This window comes from Carlito syrichta, unplaced genomic scaffold (genome assembly GCF_000164805.1).
Source record: "Carlito syrichta isolate Samal-C Ts95f unplaced genomic scaffold, Tarsius_syrichta-2.0.1 Scaffold309652, whole genome shotgun sequence".
NCBI lineage: Eukaryota > Metazoa > Chordata > Mammalia > Primates > Tarsiidae > Carlito > Carlito syrichta.
In genome coordinates, this window is record NW_007253748.1 from 108,127 (window position 1) to 115,367 (window position 7,241).

The following is a 7,241-nucleotide window of genomic DNA, read 5'->3' on the forward strand; positions in this document are numbered from 1 at the left end:
TTCTGGTGATCATTCTGCCTCAGCCTTCCAAGTAACTGGAACTATAGGCCGCGTTACTACGCCTGGCTAATTTTTTGATTTACTGTAGAGATGAGGTCTCGCCAAGTTGCCCAGGCGGGTCTCGAACTCGCGGGCTCAGGCAACCCATTCACCTCAGCCTCTCCAAAGTGCGGGATTACAGGCTGAGCCACCGAGCCCGGCTAGAAATCTAAACTTTATACAGAACATCTGAATTTCTAAAATTCTTGTGCTTATCCTCAAAGTGAGGATTAATAAATTAATCAGAATAAATTCTTTTGTGAAATTGTAGCAACACGTGTATTACCCTTCCTTTACAAATGAAAAATGAAATGAGAGCCCATCACTGACCTACAGGGCTGCTAGCACGGTAAGGCGTGCCATCCTGCGGAGCGGGCTCCCGTGCGCGGGGCTATACCGCCCAGGGCTTCCCAGACCAGGCTTTCCGGGGCTGCTCCCGGTAGGACCGCTCCTCCACAAGCTGTAAGTGCAGCCAAGATCTGACAGCTGAGACCTGAACTTTCCTTTCAGCTCAGGGCTTGACCAACTCTGTCTGATGGCACAGGACGGAGTTCTTCCCTTGTGGACAGCGGGGTACTGACGAAGGTCGATGCGTGCCCAGTCCAAGAGCGGCCAACGCATCCCGGTCGAGTTTCGACGGCTCTTCTCCAAAAAGGAAGAGCCTCTTGGCGGGTTCCCTTGCGGCCAGGGGGGACACAGGAGATGGTACAGCCTGGGACTGAGGACTACACCCGAGCGGGGCCTCTTGCTGGGGGCCACTGGGACCCGAGGACTTTTTAGCAGTCTTGGCTGACATTTCACTTTCTGTCCTCTGGTTATTCCCAAGTTGGTCAGCAGCAGCAGGAGGTGCTAACACGTCACTTTCTACTGCATCCATTCTTAAAGTCAGAATCTTCTCATCTTTGGTTTCCATGATATTTTCACTTGGTGTCTTGGAAAAGCTATGGCCTAGGTTTTGTAGATTTAGTTCATCAAACTCAGTCAAACTGGAGCGAGGTGACTGATGGGCTTCTTTCCCACCGAGCACCTCTGGCCTCTTCCCAGCTGGGGTCTCGCTGTGTGTCTGGGGGCTGAAGAGACCATTTCTGCTGCTGTGGACACAGCTGGGTTCTGCGGCTTCTATGAAGTCTGCTTTCTGCCCCAAGGGGAGGGTGCCACAGCTTGAGTGCGCAAAAGCACTGAGTGCAGGCTGGCTATTGTTTAGAGCCATGTTTTGCCGATTTTTAATTTCTTCCAAGCTCATGTTATCTTCATCTAGAAAAGCTGGCACAGAAATGGAATTGCTGCACTTCCTGCCTCTGCCTGGGGTGAGGGGCCCCGTGTGGGCAGTAGACTGCCTCATCTCTTGCGCTTTGGTGAGCCTTTTTGCCCATTTCTTGCTGAGTGAGCTATTCCCCTAGTCTTTGCAGGCCCTCCTTTCCACTCTCTCAAAGCCTCTTTCTGGATCAGATTTCCTGACGTTGTGAAAGAAGACTGCTTTCTCTCGAGGTGGGGTTTTCCAGAGTATGCGAAAATCTTCTACCTTGGATGGACTCAGGGGACCGGCAAAGGCCTTCAGGGTCAGCACAGGGTCCCTGGGACTGCCCCCATAGCGGCCGACATAGCGGCCCTCAGCTGTTTGGTCTGAGGACCAAAGCTCCTCGATGACTGTACGTGTCTTCTACTCTTAGAAGCAGCACATAGTAGTGACCCTGTAAATGCTCTCTGATCTTCTCCTTCAGTTCCACAGACTTATTTTTGCTTCTTTCACAAATTACATCTTCAGGTGTTTTCTCACATTTATTCCTTGGGTTTTTTTAATAATCAGAGGGTGTAATGAAAGGACACTGACCACATCTGCATTCCCAAACTTACAAGCAAAATGCAATGGTGTGTCACAGTCGAACATGTCGGGGGTATTCAGTGAGGTCCATGATACAGTGGATGCGCGTCCACTGCATGGCCACATCGTCATCCGGGTACATCAGCCGCATGAAGTCAGGGTTCTCCAGGACTTCCAACGTCAGCTGGCAGATGGAGACCTGGTTCTCTTTGGCGGCAATATGCATGACGTTGTATCTGCATCCCTCCTGTACAATGGTTGGGTTGTCCTCTGAGCCAATAAGATAACGGGGATTACTCCAGATCAGATCAGAAAAGGTGTTTTCTTCTCCCTTCTCCACAGCTTTTCGAAGCTTGGCAGTGAGGTCCTGCATGCAGGGATTTTTGTAACCATTCGCTCGCCTGTTACTGACTGTTTCTGATTCAGACAAGCACAAACCATCTTTCAACCCACCATTGCTGAACAGTGATGCTACCTTCACAGGAGAAAGTGGGATGAAGTTTTGCTTGGAGAAGGCAAATAATCAGAAATTCCTCTAGCAAATTTCTCAGCATCTTCTCTGGTTGAGAAAGCTTTAAATCGGGACCCTTTAATCATTTTTACAGCTTGCAATGCTTCCTTTTTATTTTCATAAACATGGATCCTTTCATTTCTCGCCAGGACGTCCTCATACACAGGGCACACGCCATAGTACCGTGGTGGCTCCTTAGAGGCTGTCACTCCAGCTTTGAGGGTGTCGACTGTGGCACTGAGGACCACCGAGCAGGTATTGGCTATCACGGCACCCTCCTCTGGAGGATTTAAGCCCAGACTATAACCAAAATCTCTGTCTTCAGTGAAACTGGCCTGTTCAGTTGGATTCTCCACAGCCGATTTCAAAACTCTCTGTGTATCCTGACTGAGTGCCAGAGCACCCACCCCATCATGGTCGGGAGGACAGGAAGGCAACTGTCCTTGTTCCTGCAAAGCCTGGGTCAATCTTTCCTCAAAAATGAACCTTGCAGCTGATGTAATGGGTCTACATTTCAATTCAGCTTTGATAATTTCTCCTCTCAGGTCATCTGGATTCAGGAGTTTCAATCGTGCCAGGATGGCATCCATGGTCATTTCATCTTCCGTAGCTGTGCAAATTTTTATGATGGGTTTTTATGATGGCGTTTTATAATAATTAGGAAGTTGTCAGTGTGCAAACTTTATATTAGGGTTCTCCGAAAAGTAGAACCAATAGGAGATATATATTTTATGTTTATTTGTAGATTTAATATGAAGAATCAACTCACATAATTATGGAGGTTGAAAAGCCCTGCAACCTGCTGTGTGCAAACTAGAGACCCAGGAAAGCCAATAGCAGTGCTTAATCCATGTCCAAGAACCTGGGAACCTGGAGAGCCAATTATACAAATCTCAGTCCAAAGTCAGGAAATGATGAGATGAGATATTCCAGTTTGTTTAATGAGACAGGGGGAAAAGGGCAAATTCTTCCTTCCTCTGCCTTTTGTTCTAGTCCGATCCTCAGTGGATTGGATTATGCTCACTCACATTAGGGAAAACAATCTGCTTTACTGAGACAATGGGTTCAATTGCCAGTCTCAAATGCTAACCCTCACAGATATACCCAGAAATGATGTTTAATCTGGGAACCCTATAGTCCATTCAAGTTGACACAAAATTTACTATCACAAATTATAAAGGGGTTTTATGGGCTCACGTGCTTAAAATGATCAGAGATTGGGCAGGCCTGGCTCATATGATGGAGTGTTGAACAGTTCTACAGGTAAACTTTGTCTATCTCTTCTCTACTTCCACTCTCAGCCTGGTTGCAGTAGATCCAAGTTTCACATCTGGGCACCGCATTATGGGGGTGGGGAATAAAATTATAATCAGAGAATGAAAACTTTGCATTTTAGTTGGACTAACTAAGCTCAAGTGCCCTGGACAGTCAATGTAGTTAGTTGGGATGTATAAGTACTGCATAATGACCAAAGTCATCCAGAACCACTTCCTGCTATTCATAATGGACTCAACACACTGGAACTAAATGAATACTTTCTAGTAACAAAGGAGGGTAAATGGATGCTTTACAGGGGAGAGAGGGGAACCAGTAATCTCCACTCCAATTTTTCCATAAATGTTGACTGAGTAAAGGGTAAAATCATTATTTTGAAATTTTTTGGATCACAGAAGCTGAGATGAGAATGATACAGACACAAGCCAAGGATTGCCAGTGGTCATCGAAGCTGGAGGGAACAAAAAACAAATCCTCCCCTAGTAACTTTGGCAAAAACACGACACTGTTAACACCCTGAATTTGGCCTAATAAAACTGAATTTCCACTTCCAGCCTCCAGACTTGTAAAGAATAGATGTTTAATGTTTTAAGTCATTAAATTCATGGTGATTGGTTATAGCAAAAATTTTATTTTCTCTGGTAACTATTTTTATTTTAGATATGTACTTTTTATTTTAATTTACTAATTCTATCTTTATTATCTATTAAGTTCATGTGCCATAAATAAATAAATCAGCATAATGGCAAAAGTTAAATGATTTCAGTTTTTTAAAATATAATTTAAGAAAAATATTAAATTAGTGAAGGGAAAAATTATGAAGGTTATAAGCATTATGGATATAAATGTTTTGGTGATATGTGCATGAAAACCAGTGTATATATTACTTGTTAAGCTAAAAATAAATGAATATTATTCTCACGTCAGTAAAATGAGGTCTGTAGTTACTACCCTGGTTACTGATCTTACACAATGATACCACATTAATGTAATCATTACTGATTATGTTAAATTGGGATAGAGATATTCATGCAGGCAGCCCTGAGAAACATGCAGCCTAACAACATTTGAAAGGAAGAAAAAAGAATGCTAACATTATAGATCCTTTCTCCATTCACAAAATACAAATAACGTGCCCAGGAAAATACAAGGAAAGCAGGGAGCAGTCACATATGGAATAATGTGACAATGAAATACTCTTCAATACAGGAAAAGAATGAGTTGAAATAAACTACTTTCTTTGGTCCAATCATACCTGATAGAATGGAAACACAAGTTCCTTGAAGAGTCATCTCTTCTCCTGTGCTATAAAACTTACTAGACTTTAACATAGTTCCAAGCACACAGGCTGAGCTCAATAAATATTTACGGGACTCATAAAGACTGTGGTGATAAACACCAGTGAGAGCAGTGTAAAAAATAGCAACCCTTTTCAGAAGTTCCTTAGTAAACTGGAATATTTACCCTTAATCAGGTGCTCATTGCACTCAATCTATCTAGTATTCCAGTTCTGGTATTCTCTCCCCTCAAGCTCTCTTAAAGATTTCCAATTGTCTCACTATCAACGTATCTCTTAATGCTTTATAAACAAAACAGAAGCCAAATGAGGGAAGGCATCTTGCCACTTCCTTCCTTCCTGCCTCAGTTTCTGTCCACACCTCATAGCAACACCTTTCTTCCTCCCAAGATTCACACTCTCATCTGTGCACTTTGCCCCATCATTTTTTTTCTGATCCTTTTCAGGTATCCTAGTTCCACATTTTTCCTGGACCTTAGTCATCAAATTATTTAAAACAAATTGCTGCATCTGCTTTCCCAATTTTCCTAATTGCACATCACCTATGTAAATTACAATTTGGCTTTTATATATGCCATTCTGATAAAATTGCACGCACGGGCATCACAAAATATCACAGTTTCCAAGTCCAGTGAGTCTATTTGCAAACTCTTTGATATGTCTAAATCTTTCATGTCACTTGTCAAACTCTCATTCAGCATTTGTGCTAGTCAAGGCTATACTTACCCGTAACATCCTGAAACTCCTTGATTAATGTGTACTTTCTCCTGACAGGTACTTTTATTATCTTAATCCCTTAGACATAGGTGTTGCCAAAGTTATTCTTATCTAATTCTGCATATCTTTCCTTAATTCCATCTTTTAGCTGCTATGTCTCATTCTTTTACCTGGATTGCCAGTCTTTTCCTTATCTTTTTTTTTTTAAAAAAATGCTAACTCTCCACTCTTCTCTCTATATATATCTCTCTCCCATTACTCCTCCGGCTTTTAATTCAAGTCTTCTTTGGGTCTCATAAACTATCTCAATGATCTTTTGACTAAAATTCTTGACACGCAATCATCTGCATTTTTGTTTGGTTATTTCTATTTTTCTCCTACAAGGGTCTTCACATGCAGGTGCACATACCCTATTGTGGATGCAACACAATGCACATGGGTATAAGAACAGAACAATAGAAAAGTTTCCTTCTATGCACTTGACATAAAGCTGTGGTGAGAAAAAGTCTGTTAAATGGAAGTATATGAAAATTCCCTGATCATGTATAGTCAAAACATGTGATGCTCACAATACATTCTTATTTGTATATATTCTCTACACTTCTACTGGAAATATATGTTGCAAAAAAGTACAGCATTTAAATTGCAATCTATTGTGTACTTTCTGTTATACTGCTCTAAGTGTCTGAATTGCCCAGAGTGCTGAATGCCAAGGATGATTGAAATCCCTGTAAACCATAAATTTAAAATATGTTCTCTGTGATGGTGAATATTTTGTATTATGCAAAAGATATAACTGGATATTCTACCTTGAAAAAAGACATGATAAATATTACAGAATTCCCTATAACTGCTTTTCTTAAAAAGTGGAAATAAATTTTGCCAACTTGCATGAAAGTAGAAAATAAAACATAAAATGATAAAAGTCAATATCTATTTTGTTTTCTCTCTGATTTAAGTAGTCCCTAATGTAAACATACAGTCTAGGAGCTTGATTTTTGTTGTCACTACTGTTACATTCAGTCTTGTATCTCATTGAAAAAATAAAGCATTTTTAGTCTGAGTGAAGAATTAAGTTCTTTTGAAATTTTGGAGTGTGCCAAACCTCAGAGACTCTGACCTGTTCGCACTGCCAAAATCTACCAAAGTCATTTGTCAATGGAATTTTCCAAACAGATAGATGAGTAGAAATTACACTGCTGCTTAATATCTGTAATTTCAGGGTCACTGAATAAACTAACAATTTCCCAAATATTTCTCAAACAGACCAGAGAAAAATGAGCACTTTCAAAAATTTTAGTGAGGAAAAAATAATATTGTGTATAAGCAAGTCATATTTAGCCTAGAAATTATAACTTACTGGCTAGCTAACCACAAGGATATAGCTTATCTAATTAATTACTACATAGATCACCTACACGCAGAGATTCTTTTTTTTATAATCAATATTTTTTATTATGATATTGTGCGGTACAGTTAAGGGTTAGGTATACAAATATGCTTCGTTCAGGCACCCTTGATGATAAGAGGTGTCTCCCTGTCCCCAGACAGATATTTACTACCATTAATCCCATCTCCCT

At 41.1% G+C, this 7,241-nt stretch overlaps 1 pseudogene; it reads right to left on the reverse strand.

Annotated features, from left to right (window-relative positions):
* Window positions 1–369: 369 nt before the first annotated feature.
* LOC103269965 lies at window positions 370–2,968 on the reverse strand (annotated as a pseudogene).
* Between the last annotated feature and the right edge of the window lie 4,273 nt (window positions 2,969–7,241).